Source organism: Polypterus senegalus, chromosome 6 (genome assembly GCF_016835505.1).
Source record: "Polypterus senegalus isolate Bchr_013 chromosome 6, ASM1683550v1, whole genome shotgun sequence".
Lineage (NCBI taxonomy): Eukaryota > Metazoa > Chordata > Cladistia > Polypteriformes > Polypteridae > Polypterus > Polypterus senegalus.
The window spans coordinates 164,671,523-164,685,306 of record NC_053159.1 but is presented as its reverse complement, the minus strand read 5'-3'; the positions used below and the strand labels follow the sequence as shown (position 1 = coordinate 164,685,306).

The following is a 13,784-nucleotide window of genomic DNA, read 5'->3' as shown; positions in this document are numbered from 1 at the left end:
ACAAAGAGAGTTCAAGAAATAAAGTATATCAAAATTCCTTACAAAGGGAAGGGTGACCATACACCTCTGGATTGTTTTGACAACTCTAAACAAAAGTCTTAATAAATTGAGAGTTTATTATCAAAAAATGAACACAACACATAGAAACAAAAGGCACAATAAGGACAAAAAAGGATTTTGCTCAGAGGCAGTCAACTTCTAATATCACATACGATGAGATATCTAACAAACAAAGCAACAAAAATGCCCAATAACCAGAAAATTTAAAATTAAAGCAATACTTACAATAACAACCTGAAGAAAGCGGTTTCGTCTACCAGAATTCAAAATTGGAGGTGTTCTTTCAGGTGTGAATCTATCTATCTAATCTGTCTAATCTATATTATCTATCTTATCTATCTATCATATAGTGCCTTTACCATCTCTAGTAAACATGAGGTTTCCTCTGTATACCCCCACTCTCTCCCTTCAACACTCTCATTTGAAAAACCGTTCATTTCATAGACAAAACTACACATTTCAATGTGATTGGTATTTCATGACTTTCAAGAGGGAAACGGTGCATTGTGTGCACCAGGGATGCAAGTAATTATGCAGTGCACCAGTTAGGCCAGAGTAAGATGGGGGGGTTTGGGAGTAATCCGTTATCTGTTTTAGTACCAGTACTAAAATCTGATTTGATCTCTAGTAATGCTGGGAAGGCGACCCCTCCACTAATATCTCCAACAAAGAGTGAAGTGCAATTATTCCTAATCTACATTCTTCATTAATATGTGCAAAACTCTTTATAATTCATCTTAAAAGTAAGTACAGTAATCCCTCCTCAATTGCGGGGGTTGTGTTCCAGAACTTTTAAGTATGCCGAAGCACCACGATAAAGCGGCATTTTGTCGAGGAGTGTCCATATACTCTAGGCAAACAGCCTCTGTGCAAACAGCTCCTCTGCTCACACCCTCTGCGTCAGGCAGAGAGAGTGAGAGTGAGAGAGATATAGAGAAACAAACAATGAAGCACCGCGCGGGAAGCACATCGTATATCATTGAGGAGTTTTAGTTAATACGTAATACATGCTCTGATTGGGTAGCTTCTAAGCCATCTGCCAATAGCGTCCCTTGTATGAAATCAACTGGGCAAACAAACTGAAGAAGCATGTACCATAAATTGAAAGACCCATTGTCCGCAGAAATCTGCGAACCAGCGAAAAATCCGTGATATATATTTAGATGTGCTTACATTTAAAATCCACGAAAGTCGAAGTGCGATATAGCGAGGGATTACTGTATTGCGCATATCTTTCTAGTACATTTCTTGATGTGTAAGAGATGGGACCCTAATTGTGAAGAATGTCATATACCTTAGACTTCACAAGGTCATAGGTTTTGGCACAGTCCTAAATTAAGACCATTTTTGGAAAGATGTATAATAATTGTGAATACTCTGAGTCCCGGCAGTGCTCAGAGTAACATTGGATGGGATTAGACTATAAGTGAATTTGAGGCAGGGTGGTTATTTTAGATGACGAAGACATCACTTTGGAGGTAAGGTTGTAATACTCATTAATCAAGAGTGATGATATGTTGATTAGCTTACGGATTTCAGTCTACTTTGTACATGTGACGGTCTTGATCCTAAGAGCCCATTCCATTTAAAGACCATGTTAAACTGTTAAGCTAGAAGGACCGTAGAAGCACATTTGACTGAGAGGTATGCTATTTCATTTTGAATGTTTCATTGATCTACATGAAATAAATGTGCAATCTGAAATTGAGGAGAATCACAGATGCAGCATTGGCACGCACCGTATTAATTTTTGCCAGAAAAGCTCTTTTTCAGAAAAGTAACTAAAGACTAACAATATGCACTATCCATATTTATTTAAAGTTTTTTAGCTATCCAATTATGCATTCTAGTCATTTTTTTTTTATCTTTACACTTTCTGACTATGATGTACAATGTGTGTGCATGTATAAAAAAAACAAATGCCAACACATCCCTAAAGATTTCATTTGATATGCCAGCGCAGTGAGATGCACTGATTTTATTTAACAAGGTCAGCAAAGACTTCAATCTGGCCAACCTGACTGAGGAATTCACCAAACCTTGTGGCTTGTGTGATTAAATTATGGCTGATGAGCCCCCTTTGATGACACCAAAAAAAAAACAAATGTACAGGGTGCAGTCTTCATCAGCTGCATTGTCTGCTTAATAAGGCTATAGTCGGCGAAGCATGAAGCCAGACGGCGCAGTGAATCTCCTAGAGAGAGAAGAAGAAGCCATGTCAGGGCGATGCGCGCAGAGCATAACCAGCTGTCGGCCTCCTTAACAAAGCTCCGTCTCAGCAGTTTTAAGGGGAACTAGACAATCTAATTTAAGCTTTGTCACTCCTTGTAGAATGAGGTGAAAGACTGAAGGACTCCTTCAGCTGAGAAGTGTTTCAAAGGCGTTGCTTCTCATTAAGCAACTAAGACAGCAAATAAGCAAATGTCATTGGCAGTGATGCCCTGGCAAAGTCGGAAGGCTGAAAAGATGAAACAGATGGCTCAGTGGCACAACGGGCAGCACTGCCACTTCACATTGCATCAGCACAAATTGTTCTCGTCGGCGTCCTTGGAGTTAGCTCTAGTTCCTCTACCTCAGTGACACCTGGCAAATGATTGGACGGGGCAAACCTCTACACAGGCTTCCGTCCGTCTGTCTGTCCATCCACTGAGCACGTTTGTAGCCAAGCTGGGGTTTCTGGTGGAGGAGACACCTTTTGTGTCTAGTTGGCATCCAATTCCTGCATGTGTGAAGATTTCCTCTTGTGTGGATCGTTTTGTCAGGTCTGGCTGGTGTCAATATGTGCTTGATTGTTTTTTTTATTTTACCATCGTAATGGTGCTGGGATAGATGCCAATTCTCTGAATGTGAAGGCCAGTGAATAATGGAAGCCAACAAGCTGACATGATAAAGTCGAAGATATAACTTCAGCGCTGTAGGTGACTCTGGAACGGTCAGTAGGCCAAACATTCACTGGTGTGAAGACACATTGAGATTGTTGTTGATGGTACACTTGTCAAACCTGCTCCTGTTGTCAGAAATCTTGGTGTTTTGTTAGATTCATCACTTAACTTTGAGCTACACATTAGGTCTCTTTCCAAAATTTCATTCTATCATCTCCGTAACATTGCCCGCCTCCATCCAATTCTTTCCTTTAATGATGCCCAAACTCTGGTTCATTGTTTCATAATGTCTCGTATTGATTACTGTAATTCCCTTTTCATTGGCCTCCCTGCAAAATCTATGCAGAAGCTACAGTATATTCAGATCTCCGCAGCCAGAGTCCTCACCCACGCCAAGTGTTTTGCTCACATCTCCCCAGTTCTCTCCCAGCTTCACTGGTTACCAGTTCCATCAAGGATTAAATTCAAGATTCTGCTTCTCACCTTCAAAGCCCTACATAACCTTGACCCTCTCCTACCTCACTCAGCTCCTAACTCCTTACACCCCTTGTCGCTCTCTCAGGTGTTTGCGCAGTAGTCTCCTTACTGTCCCACGCACCTTGAGAGGCAGGTCCTCCAATGCTAGCCCCTCAACTCTGGAACTCTCTTCGTCAGTCTCTCCGAGATTGCTCCTCTTTCTGCAGATTTAAATCTCAACTGAAAACTTTCCTCTTCTACGAACTTTTGTCATCTGTGTAATTTTTTTTTTTTTTTACTCTGTATGTAAAGCGACCTAGGGTTTGTGAAAGGCACTCCATCAATGTAACTTATTATAATTATTATTATTAAAATCAAAACGAATAACAATGGCTTCTTCAAACCAGCCCGTTCCACTCTGAGTTCACACACATCAGGTTGTGCTCATGTCATCTTCCCTGCTTTCAGCTACTTCACCTTTGGCATGAACTGTATCTTTCAAGCCCCACATGGCTCCTCATCAATTTCCTAATTACATCCTGAGTGGAACGTTGTTTGGTTTCAAGTCGAGTCACAATGAAGGCTACATATCCAAACTGCAGCAAAAATGCAAAGCATTGTAAGAAATGGAGAGGTAGATCAATGAACATGGGAAATATGTGAAAATGGTTATGGAAGTAGGTGATATAAATGAAGGTATTGATGGGAGAAATGAGAAAATGATTAGTGGAATGGATAGAGTGATACTGTATGTAGGAAAGGAGTCCGTATATAATGCAGCAATAAAGAATGAGGGTGTTGTGCGTCTCACAATCAGAAGGGAAGCTCCTCCTTCTGATATCTTTTGTTTTATGTAACATGACACAATGGATATAACCCTACATAAAGCACAGGAGCCGTCAGGCAGCATGTTCTCGGCTTTCACGATGATTTTCAGCCATGTAAACCGACAGTGCACAGTAACGGGTTCAGTAATGGCAGTCGTCAAGTCTGACATTCCCAAAGACTGGAAGTCATGTACTGTGACATTGGCTTTATACTGTCCAGCAATATTCTCTGAATGATTGCGTTCTGCAATGGATTTTTGTCATGCCGAATGTTTCTTCTGCGATTTAAGAAAATTCAATGGGAGAACTGATAATGCTGTATTCTTGTCAAGTGAATTACTGAAAAAATGTATCCAATCTCTCTTTTTTTGAGTTGTTGGGTGACCTATCCATCCATTGCTGTACGCCTTAATGGACTCCTAGGCTTGCAGGTAGCCTATAACATCAAATGTAATATACACAAGAGCACAAACTAGAACTTTGAAGCAGCATTGTGTCATACAGTATGTGCCAACAATTGTGCCTAATGCCTAAAACGGAGCTGCAGCCGTCTGTGGCTTCATTGATGTTCTCAACAGCTGTGATAAAGCTGAGTCAGAAGAATTCACTCCATTAAACCATGACTCACGTACTCAAGGACACCAGTGAAGATATAGAAATGGAGGAAGCTGAGTCAGTAGAACAACAGAAAAATATTAGTGAAAGCAGCCGGGGAGGGAAAGAGAAATTTAGAAATGATATTTTAACCTTGGGTCACTTGAAGAGAGAAAAGGGCTGACGCTTGGTTTACGGGATCACAGCAGGACTCTGGCAACAGATTTTCATATTAGGTGGAGTTGGTTAAAAGGGTTTTTATAGGATGGTCAATCAATGGAGTTGCGCTAATGGGAAGGCCTTTCTGTGTCTGAGACGTAAACTCCAGGGATGGCGTCTGTGCCTCTTCTGTGTGTTGATGTGACGCTCTAATCCTGCCTATAAAAAAACATTTACCCCCTTGAAAGTTTTCACACTGAACTATTATACAATATTAAGTTATGGCAGAATTTGTTACTGTCCTCTCATGATCTCCTTGTAACCAGACCAGGGCTGTGAAGGAAAACTCCAATATCCATGATGCCCTGCTGGAATTCGGGGCACCTCCATGCTGCCGGAAGGGCTCCATCTAGCGGCGTGGGGGTATTGGCCGGGATGAACGGCTGGCCATATCTCACACCGTGCTAAAAGTGCTTCATGAATATTTAAAAGGGTACAAAAAGAATAAAAGCACAGCAAAAGAGTAAATAATAATGACAGATACAAACTCGCATTTCAAAATTCTCAATGGCATTGATAAAGTAGATGTTTCAAAATTCTTTCAACTAAATGGTGAATCCCATCTTTGAGGGCGCCAGTACAGTACAGTAAGAACTGAAGTCAGGAAGAACTTCTTTACTCCAAAGAGTTCTGGGAATCTGAACAGACTACTGAGACATGGAGTTAAAGCAGAAACGGTGACAGCCTTTAAGACGTTTGTAGATGAGATGTTGAGACAGCTAAACAAACAAGAGTGATGGACTGAATGGTCTCCTCTTGTTTGTCACATTTCTTAAATTTAAAACACAAAGGCACATAATTAGTCCCAGCGAAGGACTGGCACCCATTCCAGGGCTGATTACTACCTTGTACTCGGTGTTGTTGTTGGAATAAATTCTAAAAAGCTGAATTGGATTACACAGGTTCAAGAAAGTCACATTAGCTGCTATGGCTAACTCCAAGCCAGATCAAAGGTAAAGAAGCAGAGTTACTGAATACCTGTTAGGTCTGTCTCTCTCTGACCCTGCACTTACAGATCCTGTTCCCTAAAGCTTTATATGCACGTCATGGCTGTTTGATGGCTCATTTCTATCAGTGACAGCAATAATTTTGCCTTCACCAGCCCTGACCACAAACAAATGATTGGCAGCTTTTCATATGTAAGTGTGATTTGGAGCAAAGTTAGGGGACGACGACTTGCTGGCCTACTGAGGTGAATCAGTTAACCCCTGGTGGTGAAATACTCCCAGGAATGTGCCTTAAGTATACAGTCAGTGGTGGCCCCTACTCAAGCTGGACAGAGGCGACATGCCAGTGTTCCTGGCACACGTAGACCGGGAGCTTGATGAGCTGAACACAGCTGGCCTCCTGCCTGTAGTGTGACTCATCATTTATCCCTAGTTTGACAGCTGATCTGATTTAATCATTCAATTTAATGTTGTTATCTAACTATTTGTAGGGTTATTGCCTAATGGACTGTGTTTAAAGTGTTTCTTTTTTATTCTGGATTATTTACTTTTTATTTGAGTCCATTTGAGGGTAAAGCTGAACCTTCTGTGACTCAGCAGCTGTGGTTGTACCTCATAGCACCTGGCACGCTGATTCAAATCCAGACTGCAGCTCTCCTTGCCTGTTCCATCTCCGTTTCCATTGGTCCATTGGTGTATGTTAGCATAAGTCAGGGTGTGTGGTGCGGCCTAGCAGTTAAGGTACTGCACTACAAACCTCAAGGCTGCCTGTTCAATCCATTGCGCTGACTGTGATTGAGTCACATGCCCAGGCTCCAGCTATAGCGATTGTACTTCCTGTGTAAAGGTGCTCTATAAAGGGGTGCCAAAGAGGACACTCAAGCCTGAAATGAAACATTATGAGCTCATTTTTCCATCCTTTAAATTTCTGTGCACAGACTTTGTGCATAGAGAAAGTCGCACGAAAGGGTGAACAATTACAGCTTTGAATTTGCACACTGTAGAGAATACCAAACATGGTTTGACCGCTTTGAGGAGTTTCTGTCTCTTTGTGCCAGGATGCAAAGACTGTAGGCTTGAACACCCAAAAACAAATCACTTGGTCTCAATGAAACCTGGCACAGTTGAGAGCACCAGAAAATGACAGAAGGCTGTTGATTCTGGGCAGAATCATTCTAGTGGGCTTTGCATTGTAGCAATCGGCACATAAAATGCAACTGTGCACCATATACTGTATATGACATATTAAATGACAGATAGATAACTGATTCTTTATTTGTCCCCAAGGGGAAATTAAATATAAAATATATACATACACACATATAGTATACTAACGGAAGTGCCTGGTTTTGCCCAGGTATATTTGCATAAAGGGTTAAGTAAGGAAGCACACAAGACACGTTGACCCTTTTGTCATTGCTAGCTGCCCCATCTGTCATCTAGACAACCTCTCTTATCATTTTGACGGCTTTCATTTTATTTATTTTTTTCTCTATAAACATATTCCATGATTGCTGTTAAGTCCTTACTGGTTAGAAACCATGAAGGCCACTTTGTATTTCCTGGTTTAGTGGGGTTTTATGAATAGCCTATTGATTAAGCATACATAAACTGTATGGTTTATTTAATAATTGAGTCCATGGACCGCTGAAAGCATCTATAGTAGTGGAGCTGGGAGGATTAGGGCTAATGGCTATCGCTGCAGAAATTGCACTGCAGATCTCCACCTTATAACAGAAGACGGCACCAGTGGCGGTATTTGGTAATGTTAGAAAGATGATTCAAAGTTGATGTAAAATTGTTACACTTTTTGAGACTGTTTTGGTATCAAAGCCTAAAATGATAAGTGCCCCATCCTGAAATGGGTTAGAATAAATGTCCTAACATCAAGAAACAGTAGAAGGTACTAACGCCATTCTCGGTCGTTCTCTTTCTACCACATTCTGCGCAGTGACGTGGCGCTATGCTTTTATTCTGTTTCTGTCAGACTTAGTAATGATGAAGTATGATAGCACTTGTTCTTTAAAAATGGAAGGCTTTGCATTGATTTAAAAATGTAGCGTCATCAGGTCATTTCAGAGTTCTGGTCACATGTGCAATGAAATTCCTGTCTGCACGTTTGATCAGCACGAAGCAGGTCGGCACTGTTAGCTTGTTTGCCAGCCTGAAGCTCATTCCATTGGTTACGTATATACAGTATATCTCCATCCATTCATTTCCGGAACCCGCGTATAGTATAGCATCACGAAATAACAAGCATCGCTGAGCAAAACATACAAGTTTCCTTTCACATACAGTTCTGTGAAATTGATCTTAAACGTCGTTTTGCTTGTGATTTCACAACTGCAGACCTCAAAATAAAAAAAGTTCATTTTGGAGTTTTGAAAGTTTTTATGGTAGGTTGAAAGAAAACATTTCTCCTTAAGGTTTGAGCAACACTAGTTATAATAATAATAATAAGAAGAAGAAGAAGAAGAAGAATTCTTTATATTGATGTAGCGTTTTTCTTGCTACTCAAAGCAGTTTACACAGTGAGTGGGGAGCCACTTCAGCCACCACTAATGTGCAGCTTCCACCTGGATGATACGACGGCAGCCATTCTCGAGCCAGTACACTCACCATACATGAGCTGTTAGGTGATGAAGTGGTAAGGGAGAGCTAGCCAATTAGATACAGGGGATGATTAGGGGGGCCAGAGTGACCAGGTCATGGTTGGCAATTTAGGCTGGACATTGGGATACAGCCATACTGTTTACAAAGGTTGCCCAGGAGTTTTCTTATAAACACAGAGAGTCAGGACGTCAGTTTTACATGTCATCTGACAGACGGTACCAATTTTTAACAGCACGGTGTCACTGCACAGGACAAGCATCCCCAGTTGGATTCTCCAACACCTCTTCCAACAGTAACCCAAGCTTTTCCTGAATGGTCTCCCATCCAAGTACTCGCCAGGCCTGAACATGCTGAACTTCAGGTGTATGACCTCTTCTGCAGTGCAGGTGGTATGGCTCTACACACCTTTTGAAGCCGTATTTTTCTCAGAAAAGAGTCCAGATGAAAAAAATGGGGGGATAAAACAGTCTTTAGGAAATTCAACTTGGCTTAAACCCACAGTGAGCAAAATGATGCAGTCTTAGACAAAAGCTGTAATCCAGAAGCTCTGTATACAAAACACTGTATCTCAGATCTTAGATGAGATGTACAGTAGCTTTGGCTGGTAGAAAGCTTTTTGTATGCTTCAGCCACAGTGCCCTCCTGTTGCCTGATGGGTGCTGATTTTTGGGTAGAAACATCACAACCCCCTGTCCATATAGCTGATATGTTAATTTGGGCCAACGGCAATACATATGTAAAATTTTGTGAAGATCGGTTTAGTCGTTTTTTGTCGTCTTGGTGAAAACCAAATCGATTATGATTTCATATCAGTAGATACAAGCCATAGACGTAGTCCAGTGTATACATGTGTGGAGGCTGGCCCAGACACAGACAGGCAGACACGTTTATTTACACTATTTACAAAGTTCATAAGTGCCACACAAACCCCCAAAGTCCTGGTCACACAATGCCTTACTTTCCTCTTCAGGCCCCCTCCTTGCCTCCTCCTGCAAGCTCAGTCCACTCTGCTCCCGATTCTTGCCCCGAATGAAGGGAGGCAGCCCCTTTTATCCACACCCAGATGTGCTCCAGGTGCTTTCCGGCAATCTCCCACCGACACGCCCCAGTGTGGCGGAAGTGCCGGCTGTATCCCTGGAAGCACTCCAGGTGTCCTTGCTCCTCTTCCCCCCAGCACTTCAGGGCTCCAAAGGCATGGGGGCACCCCTGGCGGTGACCACGGGCCCCTACAGGGTGGAGCTTAAAAGCTCTGTACCCGTGGCCCCCAAAGGAACCAGGGTGGCTGCCCCCACATGGTCTGAAATGGGTGCACGCCCTCTTCCGGTCGTTCAAGGCGTCCCGGGCATCCCTGAGACATGTTAACCTACGTTCCTCTCCACTTGCTTACAGTTGTGAGAGTCGGAGGCCACTGGCCAATTAGCTGAGATGACTGGTGTAACTGAGTGACTGCAGCGGAGGCTCCATTGTTCGAAATGAAAACTAAGAGGAAAGCCGTGGCTCTGGAGTGTAGCGTTAAATGTGGTCATTCGTCCTTACACGCCCTTGTGTCCTCATGCTTCATTTCGGTGCTCAGCAGATGTGATTATCATTCTATTTATTAGTTTATTTTCAATCTGCAGTCGTACGCTGATAAAGCTGAAAGTGCCTGCTCATGAAATTGTGGCTGCCTCCTGAGTTAACTTCTTCATTAAAACTGTTATGTTAGAGTAATTAAGTAATTATTTAGACACAGGCTGACACCACAGCCCTGGAGGAACTGAGTTTCACACCCCAGGTTTTTTCACGTCTGAATTTGCTTTTCTCTTTAGAAGAAGAATGGCTGGCTTGGAAAACCAACACACAGCAAAGTGGTGTGAAATAAAACTGATTGTTTTAAGCTCCCAACCTCTTTTTTTTTTTTTGTTTTTCGCTTGCCCGTCATGTGTACCACATGCTGCTTCCAAAGGGTCTCTTTGTTTTGTTCTGCTCAGAGGAACTGTTGTGTCAGCACTTGGGATACACTGAAAGAAAGAATGGGGGGAGCGTTGTGGACATGTACATAAAAAAAAAAAGTATACCATTCAGCCAAAACATTTTCCTGAAATGGTGTGTGCTGTTCTTTTTGTTTGTTTTTGCTCCCTCGATGGTCACCAGCTGGCCAATTCCACTCCCCTTTGGCATGTTTTCACCTAGTGGGCACACTGTTCCAAATTTGCACCAAAAGAAACGCAGTCCATTTGAAACAGTCAATTGGCTGCATTGTGGTCGTTTACTTTGTAGTCAGTGTTGGATGGTGTCGGAGGGCGGCATGGTTCACAGGTCAATTAGAAGTCTTTTGAAATTGCAGAGTTTTTGGCCTGCTTGACTTTTCTTCTGTCACCAAATGGTCGCGTGACTCGTGAAGAGGCCACTTCAGCCCCGTGTGCCTTCCCCAACAATGGAACTTGAAGAGCAAGGTGCTGTTGGAATTATCTTGAAAGAAAGAGAGCCTTGGTGAATGAAGTACACAAGTACACACAGTACACACTCCCCAATCCCTTTGAACTTCCACCATGGAGTAAACCACCAGCCACAAGCAAGAAGTTGACATTTAGAGTTTCCTAATTATTATTTGAACAAAGATTCAAGAAGTGTCTCTGCAGAAAACTTACTTCATTAACAAAATATTGTTAGAACTGCCATTTCTGCTGCCATTCTTGCTATCACCCCATCTATGGCTCAATCAGCCTGAACTGGCAATATCTATAGGGCATTTCCAAGAAAAAGTGTCGTCATTACTATTACATTTATTTGATTAGCAGACCCTTTTATCTTACCCTTGGCAGCTCCATCCCTAGCATCCTTCTCCCAATTTACCCAGCATCTCACCTCTGCACATGACAAGACCAACGCAATTTCGCCTCTCTGACATTATCTCCCAACTGTCCAAATTGAGCTGACCCTCTAATGTCCTCATTTCTAATTCTATCCATCCTCGTCACACCCTATACTAATCTTAACATCTTTAACTCTGCCACCTCCAGCTCTGTCTCCTACTTTCTGGTCAGCGCCACCGTCTCCAACCCATATAACTTAGCTGGTTTCACTACCGTCCTGTAGACCTTCCTTTTCACTGTTGCTGATACCCAACTGTCACAAATCACTCCAGACACTCTTCTCCACCCGTTCCACCCTGCCTGCACTCTCTTCTTCACCTCTCTTCCACAATCCCCATTACTTTGTACTGTTGATCCCAAGTATTTAAACTCCTCCACCTACGCCAACTCTACTCCCTGCATCCTCATCATTCCACTGACCTTCCTCTCATTTACACACATGTATTCTGTCTTGGTCCTACTGACCTTCATTCCTCTCCCCTCTAGAGCATATCTCCACCTCTGCAGGGTCTCCTCAACCTGCTCCCTACTCTCATCACAGATTAACACGAACACCAAGTATTATGGAACAAGGGGACAAAATTGAACATCAAAAATGAAGAACTCGGCAAATTACAACTCCTAGGTTACTAAACCTAAAAGAAATTCAGCAAATACAAAAGTCTTCAATCGCTTCTTAAACACATGGAGCATCACAGATGTTTGAATGGAGGTGGGCAGTGTGTTCTACCAGCCAGGAGGTACACTTGAAAAGAGACTGGACTGAGATTTGATACCCCCTAGAGGTGTGCTTATCTTAAGTGTGAGAAATAAACATCACAATCCTTAGACTTTCTTTTTTTTTTGTGATCAAATGGGTTAATTATATTGATCTCTTATGTGGATAGTTGCTGAATATTTATAACCATTTAACTGATGCTGTGGGGAGAGGAGCCACCTAAAGATTTGTGTTGATAATTTCTTTCTGTTGATTTTTAGACAGTTACACGGGTTGCAGTGGTGTTGGATAGTCGGCAGTGATCATGGTTACATCCTCTTTATGTTATTATTTGTTTGTTTTAATTGAGCATCTTTTGGAAAACTTGGGTGACAGAAGAGGGGCAGAAGTTGTGTATGTTTTTATAGATCTCATGGGTGTGTTGTAAGTGTACAGATAGTATCTATGAGAGTGGAGTTCCTTCACTTCATTTTGTTATAATCTTATTATACAAGGTGTACATTTTGTAGAGTCGGTATTATCGTAGGTGTGCCATCCTTAGTAAGCAGAACTTCCTTACCTCGAAACCTCTGTCTCGAAGCCTGAAACATCTCAGAAAAGCGTTTGAGTAAAGTCATCATCCATAGCAGCGCTGTCTTGTGGTCCGTGGCCTATTATTTGTACGTGGTGTGGCAGAAAAGTAATGAGACTGATTTTTTATTTACCAAAGTTTTTATTTTTTTCAAACATCAATGTTATCCCCTTCAAAGTAGTTCCCTTGGGCAGCTACACACTGATGGAGACGTTGTCCCCACTGTTGGTAGCAGCGCTGGAAGTCTTCAACCGGTATGGTCTTCAGCATGTCCATTACACTCTTTTGGATGTTTTCTAAAGTCCCGAAATGACGTCCTTTGAGGACATTTTTCAGTTTAGGAAAAAAGAAAAAGTCACACGGACTGAGGTCAGGTGAATAAGGGGGCTGGGGAACCACAGGAATGCGTATTTTCGATTGTCCTTCTGCTCAATTGTGAGGTTTTTCGGCATCATTTTAGCACAGACCTTTCGCATGTGCAAATGTTCAGTCAAAATTTGATGAACGGTAAATCTGTTCAAATTGAATTGTTCACTCAACATTCTTAATGTTAAACGACGGTCTGATCTCACAAGAGTGTTCACACGTTCGATGTTTTCATTGGTTTTCGGTTGAAGTCCTCCTGAACGGTGTTCATCTTCAACGTGTTTTCTGCCTTCCAAAAATGATTTGTGGCAGCGAAAAACTTGAGCTCGGGATAAAGAATGTTCCCCATAGGCCTGTTTTAACTTTTCAAACGTCACACTTGCCGTTTAATGGCACAACGTTGCTCCAAATTCCATTTTGTGTGACGCACAACCAAAAACACAACTTCGCTAATAGCAGTCACAAAAATCACGTAGTTAACGGAAGGAGTTGAAACTCGCACTGAGCTATGGGAGGGTACTGATACACGTGCTCTATCAAGGACAACAGCGCAGCGTTGCCAGATCACCTGCAGTGTTGCCAGTCTCATTACTTTTCTGCCACACCTCGTACATTAATCAAAGTGAGCTTTTGCTGTAAAACTGTTAGTACAATAATAGTGGAAACCTTTAAAACT

At 42.2% G+C, this 13,784-nt stretch overlaps 1 protein-coding gene across 7 annotated transcripts in view; it reads left to right on the top strand.

Moving 5' to 3' along the window:
- The window catches only part of rbms1a (RNA binding motif, single stranded interacting protein 1a), a 493,792-nt gene that overhangs the window by 284,649 nt on the left and 195,359 nt on the right, over positions 1 to 13,784 (top strand). The window lies entirely within an intron of this gene.